This window comes from Delphinapterus leucas, chromosome 14 (assembly GCF_059928025.1).
Source record: "Delphinapterus leucas isolate spDelLeu-1000000601 "Yukka" chromosome 14, BTC_Dleu_Yukka2, whole genome shotgun sequence".
NCBI classification, from domain to species: domain Eukaryota; kingdom Metazoa; phylum Chordata; class Mammalia; order Artiodactyla; family Monodontidae; genus Delphinapterus; species Delphinapterus leucas.
In genome coordinates, this window is record NC_143142.1 from 22,762,078 (window position 1) to 22,781,989 (window position 19,912).

The 19,912-nt window shown below is 36.9% G+C and overlaps 1 protein-coding gene across 39 annotated transcripts in view; it reads left to right on the forward strand.

Moving 5' to 3' along the window:
* The window catches only part of MTMR3 (myotubularin related protein 3), a 153,043-nt gene that overhangs the window by 46,006 nt on the left and 87,125 nt on the right, over positions 1-19,912 (forward strand). For 3 of the 39 annotated variants that reach the window (XM_089894678.1, XM_089894681.1, XM_089894674.1), the window contains exon 2: positions 17,835-17,928. The exons of the other annotated variants lie outside the window; for them this stretch is intronic. The gene's annotated coding sequence lies outside the window, so the exon portion shown is untranslated. The remainder of the gene's footprint in view (positions 1-17,834; positions 17,929-19,912) is intronic. 39 annotated transcript variants of the gene reach the window in all.

Here is a 19,912-nt window from a genome sequence, read left to right on the forward strand (position 1 = left end):
ATATCCTTTTCTGGAGACTTCTTTCTTACCACACACTGTTTACCTTTGATCACAGCAGTCTTTAGGCTCAGGAGCTGCTTGCTCTCTTCTTTTTGTGCTTGTTTACCTTTTCTTTCTTAAAACTTTGAAGAAAAAAAAAAACTTTGAAGACCTTTTTTTTTAAATACTAGTTTTTAGAATATAAAGTTTGGTGAATAATAGCACTACATATAATTTTGGGGTCCCAATGAAGTACACATCAAAATGCATTTCATAATATAAAAGGATCTAAAATCATTGAATGATGGGATAAACTTCCCAAAGCCTGTTTTTTTTAGTTATGATGCTTCAGTAGGTACAGACGTTTTGAAATCTGAGTGTCTGATTTGGAACCATATATACACTTCTGGTCATAATGAGAAAAAAAGATTTTTATTGATTTGTGAGCTCAGAAGTAAATTTTTCTTGGTCACTAGAGTACTGGTCTTTGTAAATTCTTTTCTGCTTTTCCCATAGAATCCTAGCACAGGACTGGGTATGTAGTTGGCAGGGTCTCTTTTTCAAAAATTAAGAATTTCAGAATGGCTACAACAGAGCATTAAACCAAGTGTGGAGTCCCATGTGACCGCACAGGTTGCACATCCATGAAGCTGCCCCTGGCTAACGTGTTCAGTTCTTCAACAGATGACTTAGAAAAACTGTACATTTCCTAATTTTGAGGCATAATTGTATGTTTTACTATCTTCATTCGAAGAAAACATGTCTGTACTATCAGTAGAATCTAGAATATCTTGAACTGGTTTACATTAGTTTTATTTTCTAATGTAAGATCTGGTTCAGGAGTGTTACAACTCAAATTTTTATTACAGGTTTAAATAAAATAAAAAACACAAAAGACTATGCATCTGAAAGATGGGAAAGGGACTTTATTGGAGCTGAGAGTTTATTCAGACATTGAGATCGTATAGAGAGAGACTTGAAATAGATGGTTCTGAGTTGTGACTTGAAGTCATGTGCTTATCTTACTCTTGAGATAACCTTATAAACCATTTCAGGCATGCTAATTGAGGTTAACTAAAACTACTTTTAGCAAAAGCCATATGGTGCTTTTCCTAATGAGCTAAATCGAGCCTTAAAATCCAAAGATACAGTTTTTTAATGAAATTACTTGAAGGTTTCAAGTTAGACATTATTCTGGGATGATTATGTGTGCGGTGGTATTACTTGGCTATTTTATACAGAAGAATAACAATTGATGTGGACTTTCAGATGATGCTGTACTATTGATAATAATATTGTATTTTAATAGGTGAAAAATTTGATGGGAGTTGAAACTAGAACCCCCGTTTTCTTCCAAGTAGGAAATTGGAACATTCTCAAAGATCCAACATTTCTTTTTTTTTCTTTTATTGTTCCTTGTTGCCAGTAGGCTAGTGAGTGGTTAAGCAATTTCTTTGACAAAAGGTGCAAGGTAACTGACTGAAGCCATCATATACCACATGCCTTTGATCATGTCATGAACTTTTTTTTTTGAATTTTATTTATTTTTTTATACAGCAGGTTCCTATTAGTTATCCATTTTATATATATTAGTGTATATATATCAATCCCAATCTCCCAATTCATCACACCAGCCCCCCTCCCCCCGCCACTTCCCCCCTTGGTGTCCATACGTTCGTTCTCTCTTCGTCTCTATTTCTGCCTTGCAAACAGGTTCATCTGTACCATTTTTCTAGATTCCACATATATGTGTTAATATAGGATATTTGTTTTTCTCTTTCTGATTTACTTCACTATGTATGACAGTCTCTAGGTCCATCCAGGTCTCTACAAATGACCCAATTTCGTTCGATTTTATGGCTGAGTAATATTCCATTGTATATATGTGCCACATCTTCTTTATCCATTCATCTGTCGATGGACACTTAGGTGGCTTCCATGTCCTGGCTATTGTAAATAGAGCTGCAATGAACATTGTGGTACATGACTGTTTTTGAATTATGGTTTTCTCAGGGTATATGCCCAGTAGTGGGATTGCTAGGTCATATGGTAGTTCTATTTTTAGTTTTTTAAGGAACCTCCATACTGTCCTGCATAATGGCTGTATCAATTTACATTCCCACCAACAGTGCAAGAGGGTTCCCTTTTCTCCACACCCTCTCCAGCATTTGTTGTTTGTAGATTTTCTGATGATGCCCATTCTAACTGGTGTGAGGTGATACCTCACTGTAGTTTTGATTTGCATTTCTCTAATAATTAGTGATGTTGAGCAGCTTTTCATGTGCTTCTTGGCCATCTGTATGTCTTCTTTGGAGAAATGTCTCTTTAGGTCTTCTGCCCATTGTTTGATTGGGTTGTTTGTTTTTTTAATATTGAGCTGCATGAGCTGTTTATATATTTTGGAGATTAATCCTTTGTTGATTCGTTTGCAAATATTTTCTCCCACTCTGAGGGTTGTCCTTTCGTCTTGTTTGTAGTTTCCTTTGCTGTGCAAAAGCTTTTAAGTTTCATTAGGTCCCATTTGTTTATTTTTGTTTTTCTTTCCATTACTCTAAGAGGTGGACCAAAAAAGATCTTGCTGTGATTTATGTCAAAGAGTGTTCTTCCTATGTTTTGCTCTAAGAGTTTTATAGTGTCCACTCTTACATTTAGGTCTCTAATCCATTTTGAGCTTATTTTTGTTTATGGTGTTAGGGAGTGTTCTAATTTCATTTTTTTACATGATTTCCCATCACCATTTATTGAAGAGACTGTCTTTTCTCCATTGTATATCCTTGCCTCCTTTGTCGTAGATTAGTTGATCAGAGGTGCGTGGGTTTACCTCTGGGCTTTCTGTCCTGTTCCATTGATCTATATTTCTGTTTTTGTGCTAGTACCATGTTGTCTTGATTACTGTAGCTTTGTAGTATAGCCTGAAGTTAGGGAGTCTGATTCCTTCAGCTTGGTTTTTTCCCTCAAGACTGCTTTGGTTATTTGGGGTCTTTTGTGTCTCCATACAGATTTTAAGATTTTTTTGTTGTAGTTTTGTAAAAAATGCCATTGGTAATTTGATAGGGATTGCATTGAATCTGTAGTTTCCTTTGGGCAGTATAGTCATTTTCACAATATTGATTCTTCCAATCCAAGAACATGGTATATCTCTTCATCTGTATCATCTTCAATTTCTTTTCTCAGTGTCTTATAGTTTTCTGCATACAGGTCTTTTGTCTCCCTAGGTAGGTTTATTCCTAGGGTTTTTTTTTTTTTTTTTTGCGGTATGCGGGCCTCTCACTGTTGTGGCCTCTCCCGTTGCGGAGCACAGGCTCCGGACATGCAGGCTCAGCGGCCATGGCCCACGGGCCCAGCCGCTCCGCGGCACGTGGGATCTTCCCGGACTGGGGCACGAACCCGTGTCCCCTGCATCGGCAGGCGGACTCTCAACCACTGTGCCACCAGGGAAGCCCTATTCCTAGGATTTTATTCTTTTTGTTGCAGTGGTAAATGGGAGTGTTTCCCTAATTTTTCTTTCAGCTTTTTCATCATTAGTGTATAGGAATGCAAGAGATTTCTGTGCATTAATTTTGTATCCTGCAGCTTTACCAAATTCATTGATTAGCTGCAGTAGTTTTGTGGTGGCATATTTAGGATTCTCTATGGGTAGTATCATGTCATCTGCAAACAGTGACAGTTTTATTTCTTTTTTTCCAATTTGTATTCCTTTTATTTTTCTTCTCTGATTGCCGTGGCTAAAACTTCCAAAACTATGTTGAATAATAATGGCGAGAGTGGACTTCCTTGTCTTGTTCCTGATCTTAGAGGAAATGTTTTCAGTTTTTCACCATTGAGAATGATGTTTGCTGTGGGTTTGTCATATATAGCCTTTATTATGTTGAGGTAGGTTCCCTCTCTGCCCATTTTCTGGAGAGTTTTTATCATAAATGGGTGTTGAATTTTGTCAAAAGCATTTTCTGCATCTATTGAGATGATCATATGGTTTTTATTCAGTTTGTTAATATGGTGTATCACATTGATGGATTTGCATATATTGAAGAATCCTTGCATCCCTGGGATAAATCCCACTTCATCATGGTGTATGATCCTTTTAATGTGTTGTTGGATTCTGTTTGCTAGTGTTTGTTGAGGATTTTTGCATCTATATTCATCAGTAATATTGGTCTGTAATTTTTCTTTGGAGTATGTTTTTCTGGTTTTGGTATCAGGGTGATGCTGGCCTCATAGAATGAGTTTGGGAGTGTTCCTTCCTGTGCAATTTTTTGGAAGAGTTTGAGAAGGATGGGTGTTAGCTCTTCTCTAAATGTTTGATAGAATTCACCTGTGAAGCCATCTGGTCCTGGACTGTTGTTTGTTGGAAGATTTTAAATCACAGTTTCAGTTTCATTACTTGTGATACGTCTGTTCATATTTTCTGTTTCTTCCTGGTTCAGTCCTGGAAGCTTATACCTTTCTAAGAATTTGTCCATTTCTTCCAGGTTGTCCATTTTATTGGCATAGAGTTGCTTGTAGTAGTCTCTTAGGATGCTTTTTATTTCTGCTGTGTCTGTTGTAACTTCTCCTTTTTCATTTCTAATTTTACTGATTTGAGTCCTCCCTCTTTTTCTTGATGAGTCTGGCTAATGGTTTATCAATTTTGTTTATCTTCTCAAAGAACCAGCTTTTAGTTTTATTGATGTTTGCTATTGTTTTCTTTGTTTCTATTTCATTTATTTCTGCTCTGATCTTTATGATTTCTTTCCATCTACTAACTTTGGGTATTGTTTGTTTTTCTTTCTCTAGTTCTGTAGGTGTAAGATTAGATTGTTGATATTTTTCTTATTTCTTGAGGTAGGCTTGTATTGCTATAAGCTTCCCTCTTAAAACTGCTTTTGCTGCATCCCATAGGTTTTTTGTTTTGTTTTGTTTTTTTGCCGTACACAGGCCTCTCACTGTTGTGGCCTCTCTGGTTGCGGAGCACGGGCTCCGGACATGCAGGCTCAGTGGCCATGGCCCATGGGCCCAGCCGCTCCGCGGCACGTGGGATCTTCCCGGACCGGGGCACGAACCTGCGTCCCGTGCATCGGCAGGTGGACTCTCAACCACTGCGCCACCAGGAAAGCCCTGGTTTTGTTTTAAATTAATTTATTTTTGGCTGTTTTGGGTCTTCATTTCTTTGCGAGGGCTTTCTCCAGTTGCAGTGAGCGGGGGCCACTCTTCATCGCGGTGCGCGGGCCTCTCACTGTCGCGGACTCTCCCGTTGCGTAGCACAGGGTCCAGATGCGTAGGCTCAGTAGTTGTGGCTCATGGGCTTAGTTGCTCCGCGGCATGTGGGATCTTCCCAGACCAGGGCTGAAACCCGTGTCCCTTGCATTGGCAGGCCGATTCTTAACCACTGCGCCACTAGGGAAGCCCCATCCCATAGGTTTTGATCATTGTGTTTTCATTGTAATTTGTCTCTAGGTAATTTTTGATTTCCTCTTTGATTTCTTCAGTGATCTCTTGGTTATTTAGAAACGTATTGTTTATCTTCAATGTGTTTGTGTTTTTTACGTATTTTTCCCTGTAATTGGTTTCTAATCTCATAGCATTGTGGTCAGAAAAGATGGTTGATATAATTTCAGTTTTCTTAAATTTACCAAAGCTTGATTTGTGACCCAAGATGTGATCTATCCTGGAGAATGTTCCAAGCGCACTTGAGAAGAAAGTGTAATCTGCTGTTTTTGGATGGAATGTCCTATAAATATCAATTAAATCTGTCTGGTCTGTTGTGTCATTTAAAGCTTTTATTTCCTTATTTCTTTTGTGTCTGGATGATCTGTCCATTGGTGTAAGTGAGGTGTTAAAGTCCCCCACTATTATTGTGTTACTGTCGATTTTCTCTTTTATAGCTGTTAGTAGTTGCCTTATGTATTGAGGTGCTCCTATGTTGGGTGCATATATATTTGTAGTTGTTATATCTTCTTCTTGGATTGATCCCTTGTTCATTATGTAGTGCCCTTCCTTGTCTCTTATAACATTATTTTAAAGTCTGTTTTATCTGATATGAGTATTGTTACTCCAGCTTTCTGTTCATTTCCATTTGCATGGAATATCTTTTTCCATCCCCTCACTTACAGTCTGTATGTGTCCCTAGGTCTGAAGTGGGTCTCTTGTAGACAGCATATATATGGGTCTTGTTTTTGTATCTATTCAGCGAGCCTGTGTCTTTTGGTTGGAGCATTTAATCCATTCATGTTTAAGGTAATTATTGATATGTATGTTCCTGTTACCATTTTCTTAATTGTTATGGGTTTGTTTTTGTAGGTCCTTTTCTTCTCTTGTGTTTCCCACTTAGAGAAGTTCCTTTAGCATTTGTTGTAGAGCTGGTTTGGTGGTGCTGAATTCTCTTAGCTTTTGCTTGTCTGTAAAGCTTTTGATTTCTCCATTGAATCTGAATGAGATCCTTGCCGGGTAGAGTAATCTTGGTTGTAGGTTCTTCCCTTTTCATCACTTTAAATATATCATGCCATTCCCTTCTAGTTCTGCTGAGAAATCTGCTGTTAACCTTATGGGAGTTCCCTTGTATGTTACTTGTTGTTTTTCCCTTGTTGCTTTCAATAATTTTTTTTGTCTTTAATTTTTGTCCATTTGATTATTGTCTGTCTCTGCGTGTTTCACCTTGGGTTTATCTTGCTTGGGACTCTATGTGCTTCCTGAACTTGGGTGGCTATTTCCTTTCCCATGTTAGGGAAGTTTTCGACTATAATCTCTTCAAGTATTTTCCTGCGTCCTCTCTCTCTCTTCTCCTTCTGGGACCCCTATAATGCGAATGTTGTTGCATTTAATGTTGTCCCAGAGGTCTCTTAGGATGTCTTCATTTCTTTTCATTCTTTTATCTTTATTCTTTTCCACAGCAGTGAGTTCTACCATTCTGTCTTCCAGGTCACTTATCCGTTTTTCTGCCTCAGTTATCTGCTATTGATTCCTTGTAGTGTATTTTTCATTTCATTTACTGTATTGTTCATCTCTGTTTGTTTGTTCTTTAATTTTTCTAGGTGTTCTTTAATTCTTCTATGTCTTTGTTAAATATTTCTTGCATCTTCTCAGTCTTTGCCTCCTTTCATTTTCCAGGGTCCTGGATCATCTTCACTATCATTATTCTGAATTCTTTTTCTGGAAGGTTGCCTATCTCTACTTCATTTAGTTGTTTTTCTGGGGTTTTATCTTGTTCTTTCGTCTGGTACATAGCCCTCTGCCGTTTCATCTTGTCTATCTTTTTGTGAATGTGTTTTTTGTTCCACAGGCTGCAAGGTTGTAGTTCTTCGATCATGTCAAGAACTTGATCTCCTTGGAGACTAGTTTACTTCATGCAAATTTTAGTACCTTAGAAGAACCTTGGACTTTACCCAAAACACTAGTCACCTGTAAATATATGCTTTTTGGTTATAGGGGAGATCAGGAGTTCATATGCATACCCTCAGAAAGAGAGAGTCTGGTGATATTGGGAGGGTGATGCATATGATCTCATTGTACAACCTTTTCTAAAGACAGTATACTACTTTTGGATGGGGTTTAGAGACTCTGCTTTAGGATACTGTTTTAGGATTTTTTTAAGTTAAACTAGAATTTATTTAGTGAAATACAGAGATGGAAATGTGCGGTTTGTTTCAGTATGTATTTATAGCTGTGAAGCCACTGCCTTAATCCTGATATAGAACTTATACATCGCATTAGAAAGTTTTCTCTTGCCCCTTTCTGGTTATTTCCCTGTCTCCTTCTGCCCAAACTACTGTTCTTGTTTCTGTCACTACAGATTAGTTTTATCTGTATTTGAATTTCATTTAAATGGAATCGTGTAGTATTCTTTTTTAACTTGCTGCTTTGAGTCAACATAATACTTTTGAGATTCCTCCATGTTGCTGTGAATATCAGTAGTTCATTTATTGCTGAGTAGTATTCCATTGTAGAAATACACTACAGTTTATCTGATGACCTGTTACTGAACATTATGAGTTCTTTCCAGTTTGGGGCTATTATGAGTACAGTTGCTGTGAATATCTGTGTCCAAGTCTTTTTGTGATCATGTGTTTTCCCTTCTCTTGGGTTAATACCAAGGAGTGAAATTTTTGGGCCATAGGATAGATGTACGTTTAACTTAATAAGCAATTGTCAAACTGTCCTCCAAAGTGGTAATGCCAGTTTACATTTCCGTGAGCCATGTATGAGTTCCAGTTACTCAACATCTTAGCCAGCATTTGTTCTTGTCAGTCTCTTTAGTTACTTACTGGGTGTGAAAGGTTATCTTATTGTGGTGTTTTCACTTGCTTTTTGCTGATGACTGACAATGCACATTTTTTAATGTGTTTATTGGCCATTTATATATCTTTTGTGGGATTTCTATTAAAATCTTTAGCCCATTGAAATTTTTTTTATTGATTTTTTTGAACACTTCTTGTATTGAAGTATGACAAAGTGCATGAGATGTAATTGTACAGTGTAATGAGTGATTATAAAGTGAACACTCATGTCACTACTATCCAAGTTAAGAAATAGAATACCAGCACCCCAAAAGGCTGTCCACGTCTCTGTTCCTTCCAATGCTTATCCTTTCCTTCCTTCTTAGAAATAAGTAACCACTCTCCTGGCCTTTATGGTAATCACTGTATGGCTTTTATTTGTATTGTTACCCACGTGTACATTCGTAAACAATAGTTTTGCCTGTCTTTGAATGGAATCATACTGTATTTTCTATCTTGCTTCTCTTGCACATTCCTATGTGTTGTGTGTTGATCTAGTTCATTTTTATTGCTGGTATATTGTACGGATATGCTACAGACTATCCATTTTATTGTTGCTGGACAAGTGGGTTGTTTCTAGGTTTGGACTACTATGAACAATGCTGCTGTGAATATTCTTAAACATTTCTTTTGGTGCAGTATCTGCATTCTAGGGTTTATTCCTAGGAGCACAGTTTCCAGGCCACAGGGTATGCATATCTTCGACTTGAATGCCATGTTGTTTTCTAAGTGGTTTATCAATTCATATTTCCATTAGTAATGAATGAGAGTTCTTGTTCCATATCCTCATCAACACTTGATATTGTCAGTGTTTTCAGTTTTCAAAACCTGGGAGGTGGTTAGTAGTATCTTGTTCTAATTTTAATTTCCCTGATGATTGTTTTTGAGCATCTTTGCCTATGTTTATTGGCAATTTGGATTTCCTCTGCAGTTGCTTATTCAAGTCTTTCATCCATTTTTCTAGTGGATTATTTGTCTTATTTTAAAAAAATACTAATTTGTAGTTCTTTGTATATTCTGGCTACCTTGTTGGTTAAGTTTGGGCAAATACTTTTGTCCATTTATTTGCCTTTGTTTTCACTGTCTTTATGATCTAATAGAAATTCTTAACTTTAGTGTAGTCAAATTTACTTTTTTTACTTTATGATTACTTTTTTTTTTTTTTGCGGTACGTGGGCCTCTCACTGTTGTGGCCTCTCCCATTGCGGAGCACAGGCTCCGAACACGCAGGCTCAGTGGCCATGGCTCACAGGCCTAGCCGCTCCACGGCATGTGGGATCTTCCCAGACCGGGGCACGAACCCGTGTCCCCTGCATTGGCAGGCGGACTCTCAACCACTGCGCCACCAGGGAAACCCTATGATTACTTTTTGTCTTATTTTAAAAGTCTTTCCATACCTAGAGATCATGAAAATATTTTCTTAAACATTTTTTGAAAGCTTTATACTTTTGCCTTTCACAGTTATGTCAGTAACTCACTTGATGTTGCTTATAGTGTATGAAATAGGGGCCAATTTCATTTTTTTCCATGTGGATGTCAGTTGTCCCAGCATACTTTATTGAAAGGCCAGTCCTTCCCCTACTGTTCTATATTATCTCTTTTCATAAATCAGGTGTCCATTATATGTAGATATGTTTCTTGGCTGCCTGTTCTGTTCCATTGGTCTCTCCCTGCGACAGTGCCACACCATCTTTAGCTAGTATGGTCTAATCTTCATATCTGTCTTACTGAATATTCACATCTTGATTCCTCTCCCCCTTTGAAGGGCATTTTAGCTATTCTTGAACTTTCATGATTTCAGAATCATTTTATCATCTCCTTCATAAGAAAAGAAAAAAACACCTGCTAATATTTTGATTGGGATTGTATTGTATTATCAGTTCAAATTGAGAGAACTGATAATTTACAGACTTTGTAATTTATTGTGGTGGTCTTTACTGTCTTTCAGTACCTCCTCATAATCTATCTTCATTGAATTTAGTCCTGGGTGCTTGATAGTTTTTGATGCTGTTATACATACATTGTCTCTTTTCTCTAAATTTTTTTCTAACTTAGTCTTGCTAAATCTTTGTAATCCTTTGTTTTTATATATTTCTACGTCATGTTATTAGGTTTATATAATACAGCAGCATTGTTTTCCTAATTTGAACATTTTATCATTATGAAAGGTTCTATTTCTAGTAATGCTTCTTGCCTTAAAGTCCTTTTTTTGTATAAGTATAGCCAAACCAGTTTTTCCTTTGTTAATACTTGCTTGACATGTTTCTTCATAATCTGTTTTCCAATTTTTTTGTTTCCTTAAATTTTCAGTTGTGTGTTTCTAACAGTATTTAGTTGGATTTTTTTTTTGGCTGAGCCGAGTGGCTTGAGGGATCTTAGTTCCCCAACCAGGGATTGATCCCAGGCCACCACAGCGAAAGTGCTGAGTCCTAACCACTGGACCACCAGGGAATTCCCTTGTAGTTGGATTTTTAAATTTGGGGGCTGCTGGGACAGTACAGCTCAGTCTATCTTCAGTTTTAGCAAGTTATTCTGGGGAAACAAGATGGTAGATTGTTTTCTTTAGGTGGTGGTAGTAAAGTGACGTTAATTGAGGAGCAAGTTCATTGTTAGGATTTTTAGCTAGTGTGACAAAGGCAGAATACTCCATTAGTAGAACTGTTGAATGTTAGTCAGCTGATTAGTTATTTTTCTTTCTGATAAAACTTTATTTGCAGTAGGTCTATATAAGTGCTTTATCACAGAACATAAAAATTAGCTGTAATTGCCGTTTGGTTTTTTTTTGTAATTGCCATTTTTAATTGGTATAGTTCTGATTTAAGCTTTTCTCACTTTTGAAATATTTACTTTTATCTCAGTTACAATGAATGAAGTGTAAATTGTCCTCATTGCTGAAATCACTGCTGTCTTTGATTTATATTAAAAGCAGATCTCACCATAAAGTAAATATAAGCTCTACATTAATTTATTTCTGGAAATGAATTAATTATTATTTAAGAAAATATTTGACTTTTAATATTCATAAACTGAATGTTTTACTTATTCTTTAAAGCTGTAATTTGAGTATAATAGTTTGATTACTTAGAAATTTTAAAATTTCTAATGTTAGTGTGAAAGAAAAAACATGGTATGGTTTATATTATCATGTGGAAAATTAATTCAAATGAGTATTTTTGTCAAGAAATCTATAAAACTTTAAAACTAAATTTTAGCATGCAGTGTCTAATAGTAAGTATCCTTTGTTCAGTTGATACAAGAAACAGTAAACAGAATGATTTATATTTGAGTTAAAGTAATGCCCTAACTATGTAAAAAAAAAAACTCTGATATACATTATTCAATTATGATTTTACTAAGGAAATAAGGCTGAATGTTTGAATCACATGATTTTGTTATCAGGACTCTGGGTTGCTGGTGATAGAAACTGAATTAGAGCTTAAATAAACAACAAGAGAAGGGGTGGCTTTATTGGCGGAACACTGGAGCGGCTCACATAATTGAAGAACTGTGGCAGGCAGCTTGGGGACTTTGAGGACTGGAAGTGGGGGTAGAGTGTCTCAAGTATTCTAGCTTTGCATCTCTCTGGGCATTGGTGTGGGATCCTCTCAGGTTTCTCCTGGTTCATAGCTGCACAGTCCAGAGTCTCTTCTAAGTGTCTCAGTAATATTTTCCATGGTGCCCAGAGGCCAAAAAAATAACAGTTCCATTTATAAAGTGGTTAGGGCCAAACATCCTAAGTATTTATTTCCTAACAATTTAATTATTTGAAAAGTTGATACATGCAATTTGAAAGAGAACATTTTAATTTCCATATATATGCATGTTAGATACTGCACAGATTCTCAAGCCTTAGAATCAGATCAGACATTACACCTCTGTTTCCTGTTCCACACTGATTGTTACATGGTGCTTGCTTTTTATCATAGCAGCTGCTAAAACTCCTGCTGCTTAAAGAAATGTCACTGAAAGGAATGTTTTGTGAGTTAATGTTGAAATTATGAATGACCTCAGATAGTCGTTTGTGTGGTCCACTAGATGTCAGTTATTGCCATTTCCCTTAAAAACTAAAAACAGTCCTGTAGGGACCCTGTGAACTTGCTGTGGTAGGCCCAGGGTGACTTGGTACACAGTGAGGGGACTGACTCTAGTAGAAGAGAAGGATTCTCATTGGTTCCCCCTTGGTTCATGTGGTTCAGGGAATAGGCTATGACTTGGTTAACCTGGGTTACTCACCCAACTCCTATGCTTAGAAGGGCATAATATTCCATTGTATGGGTATATCAGTTTACCTATTTCCAGTTGTTTAAAAATTGTAAACAGGGTGTAAATTCACATCTTGTATATCTGTGACTATTTCTATAGCGTATAGATTCTATTAAGTCTCACCTAATACTTAAACTTGAAAAAAGTTTTATGGATTTGAAAACATGATTATTTGTGCTTTAAAATTATCTGGGTAATTGAGGATCAGAGACCTAAGAGCTAAAACTATAACACTCTTAGAAGAAAATGTAGGGGAAAAATTTCATGACATTGCATTTGGCACTGATTTCTTGGATATGACATCAAAAACACAGGCAATAGAAGAAAGAAATAGAATACACCATCAAGAGAGTGAAAGGCAACCCAAAGAATGACAGAAAATATTTGCAAGTCATGTCTGATAAAGGATTAATATCTAGAATATATAAAGAACCACAATGCAACACCAAAAAAACAACCCAACTAAAAATGGGCAAAGGACTTGAATAGACATTTCTTCAAATAAGTTATACAGATGGCCAGTAAGCACGTGAAAAGAGGATTAGTATCACTGATCATTAGGGAACTGCGAGTCAAAACCACGGGATACCACTTCACACCCATTAGGATGGCTATTGTCAAAAAGTGGAACAGTGTTGATGAGGATATGGAGAAATTAGAATCCTGGTGTACTGCTGATAGGAATGTAAAATGGTACAACTGCTGTGGAAAACAATGTGGTGGTTCCTTAAAAAATTAAACATAGAATTACCATGTGATCCAACAATTCCATTCCTTGGGTATCTAGCCCAAAGAAGTGAAATCAGGGACTCTTAACAGATTTGTACATCAGTGTTCATAGCACTATTCACAGTAGCCAAAAGGTAGCAACAACCTAAATGTACATCAGTGGATGAATGTATAAACAAAATGTGGTACATACAGTCATCCCTCGGTATCCATGGGGGATTGGTTCCAGGACCCTGTGGTGAATACAAAAATCCAAGGATGCTGAAATCCCTTGTATAAAATGGCATAGTATTTGGCATAGTATTTGCATATAACATACACACATCCTCTGGTATGGTTTAAATTGCTTCTCGATTACTTGTAACACCTAATATATTTAATGTAAATACTATGTAAATACAATGTAAATGCTGTATAGTTTCTGGCAGGCGCAAATTTTTTTGCTTTATGGAACTTCCTGGATTTTTTTCCACCTAAATTTTATTTATTTATTTTGTTATTTTTTAATTTTTGCGGTACGCGGGCCTCTCACTATTGCGGCCTCTCCCGTTGCGGAGCACAGGCTCCGGACGCGCAGGCTCAGCGGCCACGGCTCACGGGCCCAGCCGCTCCGCGGCATGTGGGATCTTCCCGGACCGGGGCACGAACCCGCGTCCCCTGCATCGGCAGGCGGACTTTCAACCACTGCGCCACCAGGGAAGCCCCACCTGAATATTTTTGATCTGCAGTTTGTTGAATATGCTGAGGGGAACTTGAGAATATGTAGGATCTACTGTACATACAATGAAGTATATTTGGCCTTAAAAAGGAAGTTTGGGATGATGAAAAAGTTCTGGAAATGGGTAGTGGTGGTGATTGCACAACAGTATGATATACTTAAGGCCATTGGATTGTACACTTAAAATGGTTAAAATTGTAAATATTATATATTTTGTACCACAGTAAAAATAACCCTGAAAAAACTACCTTAAATTTGTACTTTGTTATATTTCAACTGTACCTTAATAAAGCTAAACAAAATCTTGGAATAATCTAGAAAATTTGTGAAGACTTTAAAGGTGATGAAACAATAAACTGCATAGTTTTGAAAGACAATTTGTTCTACAAAGTAATATTCTTATGGAGGCAGGTCTGTGGAACAGAGGCAAGCAACTGATATTTTTAACTTTTTAAAAAAAATTTATTAATTTATTTTTGGCTGCGTTGGGTCTTCGTTGCTCCGCGTGTGGGCTTTCTCTAGTTGCAGCGATTGGGGCTACTCTTTGTTGAGGTGCATGGGCTTCTCATTGTGGTGGCTTTTCTTTGTTGTGGAGCACGGGCTCTAGGCGTGCGGGCTTCAGTACCTGTGGCTCACAGGCTCAGTAGTTGTGGTGCACAGGCTTAGTTGCTCCGTGGCATGTGGGATCTTCCCGGACCAGGGCTCAAACCCGTGTCCCCTGCATTGGCAGGGGAATTCTTAACCACTGCACCACCAGGGAAGTGCCGGTATATTTTAACTTTAGGAAAACTTTTAATTATCCCTGGTGGCACCTTCATCCATATGGGATGAAAATATGTCTTATTGCTAAATGGTGCAAAACAGATTTGGAGGGTCATATTTATTGTTACTGGTGGTTTGCTGTCAGAAGAGAGAACAAATTTTTTTTTTTATAACGGGGTTCGGATTGGGCTGTTTACTTACCATATAGGGTTCTTACTAGTGATAGAGATCAAATGGAGAGTATGCTTATTAAGTTCACAGATGACTTGTAAGCTCCTTGGAGGATAGAATTAGAGTTCAGAATTATCTTGACAAGTGAGAAGATGTTGTAAAGATTTTAAGGAACATGTGTCAAATAGTGTACTTTAGACAGTGGATAATAAAACACTGATGAAAATCTCTAGATTTGTGGGAGAATGAAATTGAATAAAACCTATACTGTTCTCTGAAAAATATAGTTGAACATGTAGTAAGTATGTAAGAAATAAACATGCTCAATATTACAGGGGTTCCTTACTTGGATACTCTTTATGAGCAGTAAAGTTAGCATCAAGTTTTACTGTATTAGCGAACTTATTTAATGGAGAGGCAGTGTGGTATAGATGCTTATAATGTAAACTGTGGAGCCAGAATGCCTAGGTTTGAATTCTGTCTTCTCCACTTAGCTGGTATAAGTTTAGGAAAGTTACTTGTTTGTATATCTTTTTTCAACTGTAAATGGTAACAATAATGGTTACTACTTTATAAAATTATTGTGGGGTTAATTGAGTTAGTATACATAATACTTTTAAAGCAGTGCCTGACAGAGGGAAATGCTCAATAAAAGTTAACTGCTAATAAAACAAGCTTGACAGCTGGCCACAGTTGACTCATTAATAGGAGATTATACTTGTTTCGTTTGACTGTTTTCTCTCCCTGTTCTTGCTGTTACTCAAAAAATTATTAAAAATAATTTGGACTTGTTCTTCCTATGCAGCATGCCAAAGAGTATTTCCATATTTTTTGATGCTGTAGAGTCAGCTATTCATGTGGATGCAGTACTATTCAGGTTCTTTGCCAGTTATAAAAAGCATTAAATGTATATGACTGAAAAATTATCTTGGCTTCAAATTGGAAGAAACTGCTTTATTTCACCTTTGTTAATTCAAGAAAGGTTGAGAAAAAGAAAGAGGAGGAGTCCAGTTTTGGGGGTAGAAGCAAAATTATTACACAAAGAATGGGACATAAAAAGGACGCTTTAGAAGTGGCTTGATCAAGAATTCCTACTTTTATATGATGGCCTCAAAGAGATCAAAGAGGATTAAGACCACCTCTTTCTTGCTGTCACTTTTGTATTCCATATCTTTGTTTTGAAGCAGTATTTCTAGCTTGACAAAAATGACCCTCATTTTACACAAAAGCAGCATTCTGTTAATAGAATGCTGTATTAACTATAATATCAGTTATTATAGTTATCAAGTTCCTGTTTGCTTCAAGAAGTTTTTACATGTTAGTGAAACTATAGTTACAGTTTTCTGGTCACATATTATCTATTTTTAGTGTAATACTGGAACGTGAAAGTAGAAAGCACTCCAGTTTTCCCATGATTGTAATGAGAATTATCACCTATAACCTCTCTTCCAGTTATCTTTAATTGCTTATGAGAAAAACTTTTATGATATCTCAAAACTCTTAAGCTTGGGTACATATCTGAAGAAAATGAAAACATTAATTCGAAAAGATATATGCACCCCAGTGTTCATAACAGCATTATTTACCGTAACCAAGATATGGAAGCAACCTAAGCACCCATCAATAGATGAATAGATAAGGATGATGTGTATATACACAATGGAATACTACTCAGCCATATAAAAGAATGAAATCTTGCCATTTGCAGCAACATGGATAGACTTGGAGGGTATTGTGCTTAGTGAAATGTCAGACAAATACTGTATGATGTCATTTATATGTGGAATCTAAAAAATAAAACATACTAGTGAATATAACAAAAAAGAAACAGACTCACAGATACAGAGAACAAACTAGTGGTTACCAGTGGGGAGAGGGGCAAGTTAGGGGTAGGGGACAAAGAGGGAGAAACTACTAAGCATGAAATAAATAAAGATACAAGGATATATTGTACAAGACAGGGAATATAGCCAATATTTTATAATTATAAATGGAGTATAACCTTTAAAAGTTGTGAATCACTATGTTGTACATCTGAAACTTATAAATTATACCTCAAAAAAACCTCTTAAGGAGAGAAATTTCATTGATCAAAACATTTTGAGTACCTCTTGAGGGAACTTGCCTCTGTGTGTTTGAGAGAGAGCGAGAGGAAAAAGAGGGAGAAGGAGGAGGGTGAGAGAGTTAGGGGAGGGAGAGAAGTAGACCTAAGTAAAAGAGAATAAATGTTAAATCATGTGTACTTGCAAAAATGCAGTGAAAGTTTAGTGGTTTGGAATACTAGAGGAGCTCTAGGGATCTGGTTGGTGGAGAAAGGGCCAGTCTGGGTATAGGAAATAACATAAGCAATGGCAAGGCATTTGGAATGGACACAGAATGTCCTAGAGGGAAGAATAAGATTTTCATGTGGGGGAGACCTTGTCATTAAGAAGGAAGGTCCTCGTTTTGGGGAGGTCTTGTTGAGAGGTATGTTTAGATCTTGACAAGTACTATGATAGTATCCTGAGAATTGAGAATGTGTAGAGAATAATGGTTAACATTGCTTGGCTCAGTTAAGTGATTTCTTCTTGGTTAGCCTCAAATGCCTACGACTAAAATTTTTGCTTCAGCAAAATCACATGACTTTTTAAAATTTTGGACTTTGAAAGTTTTTAATGAATAATGGAAACTTATACATCTTTCAATCCCAAGGGTTTATTCTGTATGAAGAAAGGCAGGTAGAAATGTTGGATTTATGGTAAGAACTAGAATATAGAAGTTTTAAATGGGAATGGGTGTGCTTGAAACATTTATTCAATGTTAGGTAGGTAATAGGAGGCTCTGGTTGATTTCTTGTATTGACCTAAATTATGCTTGTTTTTTAAATCTAGAAAACAGTTATTGAGCATGTTTCTTGTCCTCATCAGAATTAGTATTCATTGAACATTGATTAGAAAACTATTAATGTTATCTCCATTTTACAGATGAGAAGACTGTATCACTTTGGGAATTTCACTCAGTTTGGAGCCAAAATTCACATCCAGAACAGTCTGATTGCAGAACCTGTGCTCTTACCTAGTAAGCTGTATCGTAATGCCTCTTGTCAAGCGGTAGTGGTAAGGCCCTTGGGTTCAGATGTTGAGTGTTGAGTGGGAAAATGACCTATATAGATAATCACGGTCTAGACAGTTAGAAATGTAAGTAATTATAATGACATGTAGTAAGTGTTACAAAATAGAGCTGTATTGAAACTGCACAGTGAACTCTGAAGGGAAAGTTTTCACAGTGAAATTAATGTTTTCAAGCCAAGTATTGAAGGATATGTTGGATTTATCCAAATGGATTAGGCGGTATGAGTAAATCAGGCAGAGGTAGTAGCAGTGACAAAAGATCCTGCATGAAAAATTTTAAAGAAGCCTCAAGTCGTTCATTCTGGTCATATACGCCATAGGGCATATCTTTTTTGAGCAGGGACGTTTTATGGAAATGTCTGTTGACAGGATCGATATGCCAGGTGATGTTCAAAGAGGAATTGACCAGAATCAGTTCTAAGTTCAGTTGTAACTGGTTATTTTGTTTCATAGGTAATAAGGTCTAAATAAATTGAATTCAGCAAATGTTTGAGAACCGGTTTGCTAGACCAGTGGTGGTGGCCCTGGTGGCATGGAATGGAAAGATGGAAATTGAGCATTTCAAAGAAAGCAGTGGGAGATGGTGTCAGATTTTGTTATTGGAAAGAGTGCCAGATGGTTTCCAGTCTTGAAGACCTAGGCTGACCAAGATTCCCAATGGAATATTAAGAAAGAAGATATGGTGGGGGAAGGGAAGGGAGGCCAGTGATGGCTTCTGTTTGGAATATGTAGAGTTGGAGGTGCTTCATTGACAGTCCAGAGGAGATCTGCTATTCTGCTCCTGTGCCAGCAATAGCAGTCAGGATTGGGGAAGCTGTGGGAGCTCTCACGTAGTAGTAGCGGAAACCTTGAGAGAGGCTATCATTTCTGTGGGGGAGGACTGGATGTTGTTGTTTATGGCCCTGCTCAGGCCTGCTTTGAATGGTTTCAGACTTTTAATGGATTGGAAAAATAGGTCTTATTAAGCAAAATGAGAGAATAAAGCAGCCCGAGGAAAGACAGGTAGCAGTTTGTCTTATGAAGGATTTGTACTATCATATAGTGCAGTATAACCCAAACCTCTCATTAATATATTACCTACACGATTTTTTGCAGTATCTGTATACCAAATGATAATGCATCTTAAAATCAAGTTTTTTTCTTTCTTGGTGATGTGTAAATTTAATGGTGTGCCTTGACTTCGGTGGCATCTCAGAGTCAATAGAATGCAGAATGTTTTTTCCAGTGCTCATTAGCATAAGTATATAGTTTTGTTTTTTAAAGGCCTTTGTGTTACATTTAAACCCTCTCAAATATCACCAATGGTATGTATACCATACCATGGAAACAATTGAAAAAATACCTATATGTTGTAGAATATAGGTTTTAGGTTAGATGTTGAAGAGTAAATCAGTAGAAAATGTAAACTCTTCCCAAGGTTTTTATATTTCTTTGCATTTTAGCATATGTGTGTCCTGACTAAAAACAGAATACAGAATGTGTTTGTCCATTCATAGGCCTGATGTTTACCAGAGAGCTTGGGTAAATGCATTATTCCTTACACCTCTTTTAGACTTCAGTTTCTTTGACAAACTATTTTCATGTTGGAAAATGCAAGAAACATGAGTGGCTCAGATTGACCTTGAAAGTGTGGTATTATTCTTAGTAGTTATGTTCACATGCTTATTGGAAACGTGAGAATTCCGGTCACTTGTCTGTGTGGATTTTTTTTTTTTTTTTTTGGGCCGCACCGCGCCACATGCATGATCTTAGTTCCTGACCAGGGATCAAACTCCTGTTCCCTGCAGTGGAAGCTTGGAGTCCTAACCACTGGACCACCAGGGAAGTCCTAGTACTTAAGTTTTTTGATGTATAAACAATATATTTAGAATACTCAATATGTTTAGAATAGGTTGATATTAGGCTGTATGTTTGAGCAGTTTTTCATCTTG